The 12,882-nt window shown below is 32.7% G+C and overlaps 1 pseudogene across 1 annotated transcript; it reads right to left on the bottom strand.

Annotated features, from left to right (window-relative positions):
- Positions 1-4,586: 4,586 nt before the first annotated feature.
- On the bottom strand, positions 4,587-10,696 carry LOC143557121 (UPF0481 protein At3g47200-like; annotated as a pseudogene). The gene is made up of 2 exons (XR_013139514.1): positions 9,347-10,696; positions 4,587-4,739 (listed from the first exon to the last, which is right to left on the bottom strand). The product of XR_013139514.1 is annotated as a UPF0481 protein At3g47200-like (transcript).
- Positions 10,697-12,882: the final 2,186 nt, after the last annotated feature.

Here is a 12,882-nt window from a genome sequence, read left to right as displayed (position 1 = left end):
ACCAGAGTTTGAAACCCCAGCCCCCATTCTTTCATGTCGGAGAAAATTGAGCTACGGAGGTCTTCGACTTGGTTTAAGGTCTGCATAACACTATTTAAGCTTATTGTTACATTATTTCACCAAAATGGTTAAGGATCTTAGGGTGTGGGTTGGTGGATTTGGGTTAATGTTAACCATTCGAAGAAGAAATCATAGCATATTTGTTACTGGTCTAGTTATTATTATTATTATTATTATTATTATTATTATTATTGATGTTAAAGTTAGCGCAAACGGATTTTAAAAATATATTGACCTAGAAAACGGATTTTAAGGTCTGGTAGTTTCAGCTCTTCAAACCCTAAAGCAATTATTAGAAATATATAGTTGTTTGTTGAATTTAGGTTATTTATTATTTGGTCAAAGAAATTGAAAGATTTTGTAAAAGAAACATCAACTTCAACAACATCGTGTGATAACGGTGGAACATTGTGTGGGTTGGTGGATTGATGGGTTCGGGTTGAAGTTGATGGACCTGAAATTATTAGTTTATATATGTATTTGGGTAAAAAGTATTAACAGTAACCTAAACACACTTAAAATTATGAAACCTTCACACAGCTCATGTTTAGAGTTTTGGATTCAGATTGCTTGTTCTTCTTTAATGTGGTGTTTTTATTTTTCTTCTAATATATACATGTTCTCTTTTTCTTTAGTATTGGTCTAACTTGGTAATAACTGCAGGGGAAATAACATTTACTCTAGATGGACGCGCTTTGGAGCTTGGGTGTGAGACCCGGTTCAAGAAGAGAGCAAAACTTTGCTTAAGAGATCATGTTTTACATTTGCAAAACTTAGAGTAAGTCCTAACTGTACTTCATGACTTTGTGTTAGTTGAAAACCGCACTCACTCTTTATTGTTGAATAAGTATTTTAGTGCACTATGCCGAGTATTAACCAAAATATCTTTGTTTCTTGGACTTCATTAAGTTCTATCTTTCAACAACCCCTTTAAAGAAGAGGTAATACTCGACAATGATTTTAAAATTGGCGCTCTTAATATTCTTGGCCTTCTACATTTATGTTACAAGTCTCAATCTGCTACTTTTATTGCTATGCTACTATGTGTGATAACTTGAAAACAAGAATTTAGGGGGTGTTTGGGATCGCTTATTTTCATCAACTTATAATTTATTAAAATTTTGAAAAGTAATAAAATGTTTGGGATTGCTTTTGATGTGAGAGAGAAGTTAATTAGGAATTTTCATAAGGAATCCCCAACACCCCCTTATTCAAAGATACCGCAAGTGATAATATGAACTGAAAAATTAATTCAACTGTAGATCTAGATGAGGCAAAGATCAACTTCAATTCTAAAAGAAAATCACAATGGCTAATGTAGATGGAAGTGAAATCAGGTGCTTTAGGGCATTTGATTGTTGAAATCCTATTAGTGCGTGTTGATGTTTCCATTGACTTTGTTATTGTTTCTCATATGAAATGGTTTCTAATAATCGACTCGGTGTGATTATCACCACACAATACGGGGATTTCAAGACTCTCACGCCCTAGAACACTTGATCTAACTTTCATTGTCATCTGCCAATTTGATTTTCGTTTAGCTGTGAACTTGATCCCTGCCTTGTGTAGATCTGTCGTAATATTGATTTTTGAGTTTAGATTAGCATTTGTAGTAGGTAAAGAAGTTATTGATTTCAAGTTATCAGTTATAGTAGTAGAACATGTCTACAACATTTGTGTACAATGCCAAGAATATAAAGATCACTAAAAGTATAATCATTTTCGAGTATTATATCTTTATATTGTAGGGTTGTTGAAAGATAAACTTTCCAAAGAAGCCCAACAAACGAGATATGTGGGTTGATTTTTGGCATGATGCACAGAAATATTTCTTCAACAACAAAAAGCGGGAGTTGGTTTTCAATTAACTCCAAATCATGTAGAATGGTGGGGACCTGATCATCAGATTCCAAGCACCTTTAACAGAATGCAAGAATGAAAAGAGCATCGGTGCTATCATGCAGCAAGTTTCATCATCGACACCCAACTTTTCCCCAATGTAACCTGTCTTGATTTCATTCATTTTTTCTTGAACCTTTCATGCACATAATCTAGCCATCTCTTCTCTTCAGGGAAGCGACAAAACAATGAATAGATTCTTCGGTAATTTTTTTTCATGTTATTAAATGATTGGAGAGACCGATTGTTTATATGCCGAGGTCCATAAAGACCACCTGATAAAATAAAAGATTTGGGGCTCAAATCACGCAGTGTTTCATTTATTATAACTGTTTTGGATATGTTCAAGTGTTCGTTTACAATACTTGCAAGTTGCTAGAGGTGATAAAACCCTGCTGCATGGCATGTGTAAGCTTGCTTGTTTCCAATTATTTATAGTGCCCTCTTAAAAACATTGTTTTTTAGTAACTTTTATTTTAAAATATTTCATTGTAATGTATTAAAAAAGTTACAAATATACCAATGTGGCAAGTTTCTTTCTGTTTTATTTATTATATAAGCATATATTTGATTTAGTTTTATAAATCTATATTATTTTACACGTATAATTTTTAAAATCACAACTTTAAGCAGAGCTGACTCAACCAAAAAGTATGGCCTCTTAAATCTCTCAAAGTTTGCAAGCCCAAATCCCTTCGTATAAAAAAGTTTTTTATAAAAATTGGGAGTCTTTTCTGGTGGGGACGGCTTGAGTTGGATCTCCCTTGGCCGGCCGTGCTTTAAATTTGGGTTATATTGAACATCATTTGTGTAACATAATTGTTGTAAAAGAAAATACCACAACACCGTACAACCTAGCCCACGTAATGTAACATACTCATTTCTGTTCAAAGCTTTTATGTATTTTTTGTGACGTAAAGTATGTCAATTTTCAATACCCTGGTGGTAACGACCATATCTCACAAACATAAGTTTTATTCTAATAGAACTGTTGCAACGTGTGGTAAAAGCTACTCGTATAAAATGTATGTGTATATTGATGAAGGAGAAGACGAGAAGGGGATGTGTGTGGAGGTAGTTACTGGTGGCCTAGAACTATAGCTTTCTACCATTACCCACCACCGCCCATAGAACCCTCGCTTTCGTTTTGATTTGAGGGATGGATCAACTAGGTTTTGCTAGTATGATGAACACTTGAAACGATTTGCGTTTTGACCAATTTCCATGTGCATTTATAGCTTTTGTTTTGTCATGCAATGTCGGTATGTCATGATCCAATTTTGAGTCCATATCATGTGGGATTTAATTTTTGGGGGTTTAGATGCATTTGCGCATGAACGGAATTACTAGCGGAATGAGATTTTGGGTTTGTGTGTGATGATGACAAAGGTATAAGGGGGTGGATGTGGGTGGTCATGACGGTTGTGGTTTGGATTTGCAGGACTTACCAAATTAGTGTTAAAAACTAACAAAATAAATAAATTGGTACAAAGACATAAATGCCCATAGTTAAACAGTTAAATTAATTAAAACTAACAGCGTTCGCAAATTGGATGGCAAAAAAAAACTATTTGGACGGAAGTCACATAATTGACCTTAGGGACGATTTTTTCGACATTTTACTCTAATAGTAATAACCAAAATCTTGAATCAAAACATGGGATATCGTTCATTGTTCATCGTCTTCGGCAAAGACACTCTCTTCAGTTTTTGATATCTCATCACTTTCTCGATCTCTACTTGTGTTTCCGTGTTTGTGATTATTAATCGCATCTGTTTACGTGTTTGAGCATGTTAATTGTACCTATAGCTTATCATATTAGCTAAGCTGCTAGAGGATTTTTTTTAGAGGTAAATCCGTTAAAATTTACACATTAATTTGTCTATTTATTATTAGCTAAGCCGCTTCGGTCTTGTTTAGATCATTGCCACTAGGGATGAGCAAAAATCGGTATGGTATCGATTGGTACCGGTATTTCCCGAATTTTACTTTAAATACTGGTACCGTCCCGGTACCGAATCGAACATTTCGGTACCGGTACGGTACCGAGCTCATCCCTAATTGCCACCTATGCTTGATATTCAGTCTAGATCATTAGTTATATAGTTTTAACGGTTCTTGTTTGATAGGATATGAATAATGTTCTTACTTAAAATACTAGTGTCTCTTAAATGACACACAGCTCAACCCTAACCCTATAACAAAAACAAACCTAGTAAACCTTATCTCGTCATTCATTTTATATTACTGGTTTTATTGTAAAATACTATCATGCCCTGTTTTGATTAGGTGAAAATGAGTTACATATATCACTGATTAACCCTAGTAGCATGACTCTTAACATAATCACCGAGTGTTGTTGACCCATAAATGTTGCACTAACTGATTCATCTCAGTGCTCATCTTCTTGTAAAAGTTGCACAAACTGATGCCCTCGGTTTATAAACCATATTCAACACAAGTAGAAGTTGCATTGCTTATTTTTTTTCCCAGAAATTAAAAAAAATGCCCCTGCTAGAAAATTTCCAACTTTTCTTTGTTTACATATTTAAACATACTTTCAGAAATATATACAGTTACAATTTACAAAATAAAATGAAAATGTAGCAAATACATTTTATTTTGATATAAATAGAAACGCAAATCGAACCACCAAAAGATATATTCATTTAAGTTTTACATATTTACAGTTTGTACGCATACAAAATAATATGAAAAAACGACTTCAAAGCATATTCAATCTGCAACCATCAATTCAAGATCCATGTTTAATATCTTCCTCCTACAAATTATAAAAATAAACATTGACTACCAAATACACAGGAACAGTAAAACTAATTTCGAATGATCATACAACTTTTTGGTAGCATTCATAATTCATAAAAGATGTCATAAAATTACTACAATTTTGTAATTTTGTATTATGTTCTCTATAATTCTTGCCTCTTGAGGTCAAATCGGACCCTAACACCTGTTTTATAGATAAGAATTGACTTACGGGATGGTTAATGTTAAATATATCAAATAATGAAGTTTTTACCTAAAGGTTTTATTTCGTGACTGCATTACCCAAAGGTTTTATTAATTCTTATTCCAATTCGTAACAAGGTCTAGTAACCAAACTTCTTGATAAGGGCATTGAAGGTGTTTTTCTAGACGGTGGGGGGAGCAAGAAAAATTTTCCTATGGGTTCGAGATTTTTCGGTGCTCGGTTTTTTTCGGCGTCAAAGTTTTCGAGCCCAAAGTCATAATTAATAAAATAAATATCACATATTATAATTGTTTCTTACGCATTTTAATGTTTTGAAAACAATTCATAACATCTTTAATCGCGACTTTAAAAAAGAACTCATTTTCAATATAACAAATGCAAGTATCATATATATAGTCGTCACCCATCTAATTACGCAAAATCAAAGAAAGATTCGTCTGAGGTCTTCTGGATCGATTGAAGGCTCATATATATAGTCGGCCGGCCGTTGTTGTCGTCTGGTTCAAGTGCGGCATGTAAGGCGTTGGTTGAAGTCTTGAGACGAACCGGCGAAGGCGACGGAGATGAATGGTCTTTGGTTGATAGAAACATAATTTATCGGTCGCTGAGGCGAAAGATGTTTTTGTTCTTTTATTTAATTTCAGTTAGGTATTATGTTTAAGAATGTTAATTGAGTTGGATTTATTGGACAATTCTATGAATAATTTGGACCTTTTTTATAATCTACATATGGGTTATTATTTGTCCATTTATAATGTTTGTTAGCAATTTTTAAAACTTTTATATATTCTAAAAAATATTAATTACTAAAAAAGTTTTAACAAATTTTTATAATTAATGGATTCGGATACTTTTTTAGAATGACATTGGGTTTGCTCGCTGAAAAAGAATGAGGTCACTCGTTGGTTCGATATTATAGGTTGTGTGTAAACCCAAAAAGAACCCGGTCACCACAATGTGGTTCCGCCACTGTTTCTAGAGTATCTTGAAGCACTCTAGAACCATATCCATCCCGAACTACGTTAGATAGAACTCTATCAATCTTCTATAGTCACCTCATACTTTTACCCATCAACTATCTAGAAGCTAGAATCCGTCTTTATTGGTGATACACATCCACTCTTCTTTTAAGTATCGTGCATAAATTGTACTTTTTATAATCCAAAATAAAAATAATTAAAAATTTAAAATACGAACAACCAATGCTTGTGGTAATCACATGCTATTTTAATAAAATATATTATTAAAAATGTTTTTAAAGGATTGAAACTAAAAATTAAAAATACATTATCCCTTTTGTCACACTCCGACCAAAGGCGACGGAATATGCCGAGGTGTAACGATTGTCCATAAGCACATGACACTAATTAAAGTGACAGTATTTAATAAACTCATTTCATTTCACAACATCGAAAATGTCACATAACAATTATCCATAAAATAACCATAAACAAGATATCACAAAATATGGCAAATTTGATATTGTTCATTTTTACTAATATCCTAAGGTCTTTGATGTCGTTTTCTTCACAATCATAAATCAACCAAGATGCAAACCTGCAACATTTCAGAAAATAAAGTTTGTCAACACAAAGGTTGATGAGCAATTCATAAGTTTAATCATATTAGTATATAATAAAGATAGCCACAAAACTTGCATACGAAACGATAAATAAAAGTGGTAATTTGGATAAATAGATATCGCTAAACACATTAGCGAAACCTAGCTATAAGGGGATGCCAAATAGTCTAGGATTTTATAGTTATCGTTAATTGCATTACGTTAACGACACCTTGCTATAAGGGGATGCCAAATAGTCTAGGATTTTATAGTTCCACCAACCAAAAGCGATAAACACATAGGCATATAAGCATAGAACACCAAATCGAGCAATTATTTAGGTAAAGTATACAACTACGTTTGTGGTTTAAGATCCAAATATAAAGCATTTTGTTGAATAAGTATGAAATGTTACCCCCAAAATAAAAGCTGGAAAATGAGGTATGAAGTACTCACCTTCAAGTAATAAACTTGAAAGATGATAATTTGGAGATTTGTCAGAACAACGAGTTTAACTCATAATGCCTAAAAAGAAAAGAAGTCTTGAATTTAGAAAGATTGTCTTGAAGGTCTTTAAACAAAATAAATGTTGAGAAATGTAAATAATTAAAGTTCAAGGTTTAAAATGTAACTATTTAAGAATTTATAATAATAACCCTTTAAAAATGTAAGTTTGCTCGAAACCGGGTTAAAGTGTCTAACCTTAATATTTACTCAACCTATGTTAAGTAATAAGGTGGGTAAAATGCAAGAATGCAAATCCCTTTGGAATAAAGATACTAAAACGGTTTTTTTTTATCGAGTGTTCGGGTTGTCGGTTCGGGTCTTGATAATTGGTCAAACCCAAAGTCAGCTTTCCAAAATATTGAATGTTATGAGATAACTCAATAAAATTTAATAAGACTTAACCAAGTATATAGTTCCATTGTTTTAGAACTAACAATGCACGTTAAGCGAGTGTTCGGTTTTGTCGGTCCAAACTTTGTTATGAGATCAAGTTGGATCCAACATTTTCAAGTACTTAAGAAAATATTTAAAAATCAATTTGTAACTATTTTTAAAGAAATATACAAGTCTTGATGGCTAAAAAAACACACTTGTGTGTCTTAAGCGAGTAAGAATCGGTTTGGTTTCCATATGTCCAACCACTAAAGAACTTGTATAATAATGTACAAATAAAAAAATACTTTAAGTTTTACAACAAAAAGTTAACAATATAGTCTTTAAACAAAAGTTCGGTTTTCGGTTCGGATCGTGTTTCGGGTTAAGACCGAGGTAAGATTCTACAAACCCATAACCATAGAATTTGTAAAAGTGATTTTAGAAACTTAGATCTAACAATAAGTATGTTTAAACAATTATTTAACAAAACTAGTAACAAAGTTCGGTTTACGGTTTAGAGCTATTTACGGTTAAACCGAAGCATAGGCTCTTAAAAACCCATAACCATGGAACTTGTAAACATGACCAACAAACTAAAATAAGCAAGATTAATATGTATGAACAAGTTATATAGATGTATATATATCAAGGACACGAAGTCCTCCATGAAGCCTTGCCTTATGAGGTCCGAAACCTCACCGATCGGAATCGGATAAGTAACTACCAAAGGTAAACAAGGGGTGTATATTATATATATGTTGCACAACCATAAAAAAGTATTAATAAGGCTACATAAACTAATTAAGATGAAAGACTAAAACATTCAAGAATACTTAAGAAGATAACCTTGAATCTTTGATATTTGAGAGAGTTTTTTTTTTTTTTTTTTTTTGGAGTTGTAGCAAGGGAAAATGAAGAGGAAAGGTGGTGTATATATTGGGTAATGTTGGTGGTCAAATATGAGTGTGAGACACAAGAGTTTTCATGCAAAATGGATCAAGACAAAAACACAAAACAACAAAAATAATAATAATAATAATAAATAATAAATAAATAAAAATAAAAATAGGATGTTTTCAAGACCCAACAAGTGTGAAACAATATTGTGACATAAATCCATCATTTTGATTATAACATAAGCTTCGGTTTACAAATCGGGTCGTTTTACATAATAAACAAATACAAAAACTAATACAAACAAGACCCGAAATTGACGAATGTCACACCTTTTAATAAAGATATATTAAATATTAAAAATCTAGCGTTAAGTTATTCTATAAAGTAAAATAAAAATGAGAAGAACCTGAAGTATTTGTAGCTACCGGCTACAACAAAAAAAAAGAAAAAAAAACCCCTTAAAAAACTAATAAAATATAATTAAAAAAATCATAACTCAAAATATAAATAAAAAAAATGGAGTGTTTTTCTCGTCATACTCGTTCGAAAAAGAAAGAAAGAAAGAAAGACATAATGATGAAAAAATGCCACTGTGTCATTTATTTATCATTATGTTTTTATGTTTATTTTTGTCATTGTGTTGTTTTTTCCTTGATATTGTATTCTATTACTCAACATTGCGTTATATATATAATGACATTGTGTTATATTTTGTGATTTATTGTATATTTATTTATTATTATATTTTTTGTATAACTTCGTCATTGTCTTTTTTTTATATTTAAAGGATTGGACGCATGCATCATCTTCTCCCCACCAAACATCTTTTTTGATTGTCAAAATCTTCAACTCCGATACAGAATCTTCACCACCCAAGTAAAGTAATAAATCACTTCCTTTTTTATTTATATAACAAGCTCATCAAAATCAATCAGTAACTACTACCCCTTCCCCTACCCGAGACACCGTGGCGTGATACCCCATGGTAACAACAATTATCTAGGCATGAGTATATCTAGTATAAAAGTGAAAAAGAAAAGAAGATAAAACTTACGGTACGTACTAGTTGTCGCTACCGATAGGCTTGATGGTAAAGATAGTTTGTACAACAGTTAGAGCAAATAGGATGATTCCTGCAAGTAGAGAAATCACATTCCATGGATTACTGAAGAAAGTACGCCTCAACCAGGCTAAATTTTTTGGCCAGTAACCATTGTAGTACTTATCCAATGTCTTCCATTGTTCATAGCAAAAGAAATCTATAAATGCAACTTCTTTGCATAGGCTGTTGATCAAATTAGCAGCTTCTTCATTTGACCCTATACTGTTGATAAGGACTTTTGACTCTACCAGCTTAGTAACATCTTCTTGAGTATTCACTAGTATGTCCATGGCAATAGCATAAGATGTAATATAATTACGAGTTTGACACAACTGCTCATATGCAATGAGGTTCCTTAAAACGAACTCGGAGTAATCATGAATGCGTTATAGTGGCATTCTTAGAGTTGGCTTTGCCCAAGACCGAAAAAAACATGGGAACACATGTAATTTCACTTCCATCCCCATCAACCATGTTGATGCTGGATTTTGGTTAGGCTTAAAGTTCACCCCTGCCCTATCAAGATCTACAACTGAATGGATTGTTGAGTTTAAGAAACCAGATTTAATAGGATAACAAGGTGTGTAACATTGATGTAGAAGGTCAAGAATATGATGAGTGGTATCAATGGAAATATTGTCAAGTTTTATCTCTGCTTCAAAGAGATTGTGGTAATTTATAAGTGGACAGATAAGTTCAATAAGGGACGCTCCGGGCTTAAATTTTAATAGAGTGCACTGAAATATTTCATCCAGAATAAAGAAAGGGATTTGATTTTCTAGCAATAACAAATCACACGCTATTTTGGAATATTAATGCCTTTCCTGAATGTGATTTGATATCAGATCCCCGCATCTTGAGCATGAATTCAAGTATGAAACAACCATCCATAACCATCATTTTGGCAACTTCAGCATCATCATATGTCTTGGTCCAAACATAACATGCTCTGATTCGTTCCATTGAAGTGTATGCCTTCTTCACACATAGTGTTAATGTTTCCTCTTCTGGGGAATTGATACAACGTATTAGATCAATCAGATAACTTGCCTTCTGCTTTTCAAACGCTTGCACATTTTCATCTTCTTTGTGCAAAGGTCCAATAGAGACCACCCGAGGGTTGAAAGAACTCGGACTCAGATCTCGTAGTATATTAGGTGCCATGTAAACAGATGGCCAAACTCCGCTTGTATAGTTATCTTCATCTTTTACACAATCAAGGAGACCCTGGACCGTCTCTTGAATCATGCCAACGTCTCCAAGCTCCAAATCGTGGTTTTCCATAGTAAATGTTATTCCCTCTACAATTATGGGTTAGACCAACACTGAAGGATAAGAGAATAAGGACATAATATAGTTCAAATTGTTGAAGACTATTAACATGTTTATTATATAATTTTTTCAAGTAAATTAATTATGTGGATGGTCTTGCTATAAGTTAAAATTTCCCTCTTTTTGTCCTAACTTTTTAAAAAATTTACTCATCTGGTCTCAACCTATACATGCATGTAGCTAAGATGAAGGTTTCTTGAAAGAAGCTTATGGCTATAAAAAGGGAAAACATAGTATTGTGAAGAAGCTGAAGAGTGGAGGTGCTTTGAAAATTTTAATTAACATATTGTTTAAGGGTTAGATGGGTCAAAACATTTTGGTTATATGATTTTAAATATCTTTGGTTGGGTTGATAACTTTGACACGAACAAGTATATTTGTGTTCGGGTTTATAAATTTCAGCCATCAACCTGAACATGCCAGTCTACCAACCAGCGATTCTCACCCGAAGGTATGTCATAATTATAACCGGAAGTTGATAAAAATGATATTGAAAAAAAAAATCATTCTTCTGGCCATATGATTAATACAACAATTATCTAGCTTCAACAAAACCACAGGTCCACAAGTGTAGGTTTACAATCACAAAATAACAGATTGAAAATCAGAAAATAGGCTTAATAGCTATTAATGGCCTTTTCTCGCTTCAATAAAAAATGCATGAAAGTATAACTAATATCAACTAATGAGTATATAGTTTTAACAATTGCAATCACACTTTGGATTTAAAATAAAAAATGTATTGAAGCTTAAGGTAGGTTACAAACCAGTGTTGCAGTAATCGCTAATTGTTGGTCAACCGGTGAAACGAGAATTAGCGATTAATCAGCGCCTTATCGGGATTTTTAGTTACAACTGACAGCTTAATTACCTGATCAAAGTTGCAAATAAATACGGGAATGTAAGAAGAGTCAATCAGTGTTCGTGGAGGTGACTGGCTGACTGGTGAAAGTCTAATGCGACATTAATAATCAACTCATCACGCATTTCACTTTTTCGTTTTGATATAAAGCTTTGCCATTTCGGCTTTTTATGTCAATGTGCGCTTGGTAGTGTGTGTTAGTGGCTTTCATCTTTTCAGTTTTTTATTCATCCTTTTTATCCACAAATAACTTCTTGTTTTTTTTTTTCTAAATCTCTAAATAATTTAGGCTTTTGATTTCAAGAATCAACTCAAAAGATGGATATGAAAATTGAGGAGTATAAAATCTGTTTAGAATACAATAATTTGGAGGAAAACGTTAATTCTTGTTGATTCACAGTTGTATAGGTTATATTCATCTGAATAAGTTCTAACCATGTCCTGTTTTGATCCTTCCATTTTTGTAATTGATTTCAGAATTTGTGAAAACTTAGTGAGTACAATGATTGAGAATTAGAGTTTGTCTGTGTTTGACCAAACCGATCCAAATATTTGTAAATTGAATTGATAGATAGGCATGAGAATGCTAATCGAGTCAACCTGAAAAATGATATTTTTTTTTTCAAAAACTAACCCGAAAATTGACCCTATTAACAATTCAGGTTAACTCGAATAACATGAGTCATACTTTCTGACTCTTTATAACCCGATCGTAATTGGTTTATTCGGGCTGGGCTAATCGCGTTCGGGCATTTTGGACACCCTTAGTTCGGTGGGGATTTAGTTTAAGTAGGTTGGTTACTTTGGGCGATCTCTAAATAGGATCCAAATCACGTCCTTTGATCTATTTCCCCTGCAGAAGCTGTATATTTTATACATTAATTAGTTAGTTAGACTAAAGGGAACTAAAAGAGAAATAGAGCATGCATGTATGAATTGATTTCGGGTCTCATCAATCCACCAACCCAACCCACATGATTATCACATGAAGTTGGGATATGTGTTTTATTTATTTTATTTTACAATTTTACAAAATCAGTTATTTCCTTTGTGAAGCAAAAACAAAAAATTGTCGACGTTGTAATGCTACTGTGTAAACTTAATTAATATCAATCTAATGCTTGTAGACAAGAAGTTAGTAGTGTTCGTCTACAATAATTGCAAGTTACTGGAGGCGATAAAACCTCACAGCATCGCGCGGGTAAATTTGCTTGTTTTGTATTATTTAGATTGTGATCTTAAAAAATAAATTGTATTTTTTGTAACTCTAATTTTAAAATCTTTGAACTATAAC

The sequence above is a fragment of the Bidens hawaiensis genome, unplaced genomic scaffold (genome assembly GCF_021521415.1).
Source record: "Bidens hawaiensis isolate Kalapana, Puna unplaced genomic scaffold, B.hawaiensis_p1.1 tig00018836_1, whole genome shotgun sequence".
NCBI lineage: Eukaryota > Viridiplantae > Streptophyta > Magnoliopsida > Asterales > Asteraceae > Bidens > Bidens hawaiensis.
The sequence above is the reverse complement of the archived record's forward strand: the minus strand, read 5'-3'. Positions and strand labels throughout refer to the sequence as shown.